Source organism: Gopherus evgoodei, chromosome 2 (genome assembly GCF_007399415.2).
Source record: "Gopherus evgoodei ecotype Sinaloan lineage chromosome 2, rGopEvg1_v1.p, whole genome shotgun sequence".
Classification (NCBI taxonomy): domain Eukaryota; kingdom Metazoa; phylum Chordata; order Testudines; family Testudinidae; genus Gopherus; species Gopherus evgoodei.
The window spans coordinates 252214755-252219040 of record NC_044323.1 but is presented as its reverse complement, the minus strand read 5'-3'; the positions used below and the strand labels follow the sequence as shown (position 1 = coordinate 252219040).

Sequence of the window (4286 nt, the reverse complement as noted above, 5' to 3'; positions counted from 1 at the left end):
GCAAGTACTCTAGACAGAGGGCTAAAAATCAGAAGGTTGGAACCAGCTCCTCCTCCAGGTTTTGAATAGGACCATCCAATAAGTGGATTCTGAGCACGTCTACTGGATCAGGCAACTGTATGCGACTTCGGGGACCAAACACCTTCTTCTACTGGTTTGTAAATCACTCTGGGGATTAGCCAAAACTGGGACTTCAGTGCCTAAAATAAGGATTTAGGCTCCTTTTGTGCATTCCGGTCTTTGTGACTCCATGTGTGATGAGGCAGGTATAAGCCGGTTGTGCTGTTGACTGATCTTCCTGTAAACTAATTTCAAGATGTCAGGAATGAACTGGGTTGTGTTTTGTGCTAACCTCTTTCCATCACCTTGTGCTCTTTTGAAGATGAATTAGCCCCACTATACACACCACTCTGTGAGGAATCCTATTTAGATTATGAAAGGGTTCCAAAGATCAGCATTTGTACATAGCAGCCAATATAATATTTTATCTTGTATGGACCCAATGTCAGAATGTAGTCCTAAATTTACCAATCTTACCATGCATCTAAACTCATTTTCCTACATGTACAAGAATATAAAATGTTCAGAAAACATATAATGCAGATAAAATATCATGTATTTTTAATGTCATTGTTTAAGTAAAGGATTCCTAGCCTCTGAGCAAGGGGCCCCACTGTCCTGGGGAAGTTCGTAAGCAAAGAGTTCTCATCTTCCTAAGATGGTAAGCCTATGAGAGTTCTGTATTTTCATCTACCTCTTCTTTCTGAAACACTCTTTTCTCCCACTTTACTTACTATTTTCCTCCCTTCTTGCTATTTGCTGCCCAATACCCATCTATAGCTCCTCTGAAATACTCCCAGCAAAGGACTAGCCAACACTGAAACTAACAGCACCACCTCTGTGACAACCCCATGCTTTATTGGACCAAGATTGTTCATGAACTTAGGTCTGCCATGTGGTAGGGTGTTACACGATAGTACCAGCTGAGCCACTGAGCCAGAAAAAACAGAATGCATTTTAACATAAAGGGATATAGTACAAGAAATATATTCTCAAGTCTTGGAACCATGTGTTACCATATTGTCTTCCTTCTGCTCCTTCTGTTTTTTATTTTCACACATTGCTCCATTCTTCTGCGATTTTGTCCCCCCGCCCGGCAGAATATGAAGAAACTGAGTTCTACCATAACTAAACACTGCCGGGCTTTACACTGTATGAATGATGATGAACTCACTGCCCAGTGTCTGAACTTGCCATTTTGTACCTATCTCAGATTTGTTTAATTATTGTTCCTTATGCAGTCTCCTGCCTGGTGTGTTGGCTCCCTGTTTAGTTCTCTGCACTAGATCCGATATTCTGAGTTCTGCCATTACAGTTGCTACTGATATCAGATATTCATACAGCTCTGAGATGGGATTTATAAGATCAACTCCATCTCTTTGTCAATCCATGCTCGTTCCTCAATGTATATTCTTAGGTGTTTTGCCCCACTTCTATTTAAAATAGCATAAGCAATAGGGCTTCCACAGCATCCCAAGGAAGACTAATCCATGAACTGGAAGCCACTGTCTCAGGAGTGATTGCGTATCCACATGGTTCCATTGCCTTCAATGGAGCTATTCTGATTTACCTTAGCTAAGGATCTGCTCCATGAAAAAGAATAACTACATGAAAACTAGGACTTGGAAAATAACCTCTGCCAGGACAGAAACACATGATGGCTTTGATCTCACAACTATTCATGCAGTATACCGCATAGAGCTCAGGGTTGGTTCACTCCAGGAAGATTTGAATGGAGGTCGTGTGGATACAAGCAGGATTAGCACTACACATAGCCGTTCTCAGTGAATGGAGGTAAATCACAAATCCCTGCATGCTCAGTCTGCAGGGTCTGAAGGATGTATGGTGTGATTAGAGATAGGAAGCACCTGAGGAGACATGGATTTATGTGCAGTCCTTAGCATTCAAGTGAGAAGCTTAGCTATACATTTGCCAGTTTTGGTCTTACTCCTGCTGCTAGGCAGGAGTAACCAGAAGCCTGTGCAGCAGCCTTTTCATTTGTGCAAGATCACGTCATTCTATGATGAGGATGACCGTCCTTATCTGCAATTTTTATCTTGCACTTATAGATGCAATGTTCTACCTGTGCTGTGGAGAAGCAAGCTAAATATTAGTGTTTTCCAGAGACAATACACAAAATCTGTCATGATGGGCTACATTAGAAATAGAGTTTGGATTAAGCCAGCACACAGTGGCATGGTGCACCCAACCCTTCTATGATGGTCTAATCAGAGACAGCAGAATTTAAATTTGCATTTGTAAAAAGTAAAGGGCTAATCTTCTCAAAGCTTGCATAGGTGCCAATTTCTTCCTGCATGCACATCCAGGAGCACAAGCAGAAGATGTGCATGCACAGAGATTTCAAAGGTGACGGTGGTGTTTGTTCAGAGTGCAGGATGTGGCACCGGGTATGGCAGTTGGGATATGCCCACATATCCTATTTTCAGAATTGTGCAGATGTGCTGAGGCCGATTTAGTTACACACTAGCTATGCAAAGGTTTGGTGGGTGCTAACTAGCAGATGCAGGTAGAGAAGTTTTCTATGCTGCTTTGCTTTCCGTTTGCCTGTAGGTCAGGTGCTCTTCCACTACAAAGAGGAAGCAGCTGAGGGGACTGACTTTGGGAGAAAGGGACAGGCAGGGTTTTAGGGAGTGCTCAAACAATTGGCTGTGCTGCATTTGTTTGCTGTGAGATGGATGAGAGAGAGGATCATGGCAGTGTTGACAACGCCTATGATTTTATCATGAGTCTTGCGATATTTAGTTACTTTCTTAAAGCTCCAGCTCCTCAACTCATGGGATTATGTGAGAATCTTAGCTTAGATTTAAAGAAAAAGTTTTATAGCCTTTCAAGGAAAACTTTTCAAGGAAAACCATTCAAGTGCTCTATAGAGGCTCTAAAAGAAATTCAATCCAATAAATCCAACATTTGTTATTTTTTTTTAATCCTCTTGATTTTTTTAAACTAGTCTCATAATTTTGGCATGCCTGATTTTTGAATACTTGTGGTTGGCAACACTGAGTGAGAGTATTGTGAGATCAGTTATTCAGCTAGCTGCTACCACATCCCCTGTCCTGGTTTGTCCTGGGCAGCTCTGAGCATGCAGCAGTAATTGGCACATGTTAATACATGCCTGAAAAGAGTGTTTTACATATTAATCAAATTGAATCTACGATAAAGTAGCATAAGGTGATCTTGTATGTTATCTAATATTGCTTGCTGCATTTACACGTTTACTTGTAGTTACTGGCACCAGATTACCACTGGTTCCATTGGTGGTATTTGTTGCTGAGCCATTCACAACAATGTAGTCAACTTTGTTTTCCAATTTCACCAGATGCTGTAAGATGTCATCCAGAAGAACAGCAATTGTTCTTTTGAGATCAGCATATCCTGCCATTGAGGCTCCATTACCACCATTCATTATGTTCTTATTTTCTTCTGCCAGGGCTTTCACATATCTTTTACTTAAGTCTAGTATCTGTTCACGCAGTTCAGCGCTGCTTTGGTGCCTTGGATGCTGAAAAGTATAGTGCAGCAACATCAAGCCCCAAATGAATCCAAACACCAGCAACAACAAACTCAGTTTCTGGGACATGTTTTTTCTTGAAAATATTAAAAACATTTCTGATGAAGGCAACAGATGAGTCACGATTTCAAGAAAAATAATTCAATTTGAAGTTGTCATGGTATTTACCTATTAGTCAAAAGCAAGATCTTCACAAAGTAACAAATCTTCTGGATGGACCATCTTAAACACATTTTCTCCATGTCACTTGATTCCGTAGCAACCAATTCTGATGCCACTACAGATTAGACTTCAGGTGGGAAGTGATCAGCATATTAATGTAACTGATAGAGGTGAGTCACCACACTTGTGCCCAGGTACAACAGAACAAAATCTCAGATGATCACTCTGAGGACACAGTAGATCATTAGTTCAGACTAGATGATCATAATGGTCCCTTCTGCTTTTAAAATCTATGAGTTATAATAATGTGGTGAAGAAATGTGAAATAATACCTGGACTAGCAGAGGCAGAAAGTTGTAATTTTTTCTTTTAGAGCATCTGAACTGCCACCTTGCTACCTTCTTGGCCTTTTAGGAGGAGTTCAGTCAATAAGGGAACAAGATCAGTACTATGTACCTTAGAACATACCTCATTTAGCTTTAGCATCGCTCAAAACTCATTGATACCCCACACAAAAAGTTGCTGTAAACTTCGG

The 4286-nt window shown here is 40.8% G+C and overlaps 1 pseudogene; it reads right to left on the bottom strand.

The window, feature by feature from the left end:
• Positions 1-3222: 3222 nt before the first annotated feature.
• LOC115645214 lies at positions 3223-3893 on the bottom strand (annotated as a pseudogene).
• Positions 3894-4286: the final 393 nt, after the last annotated feature.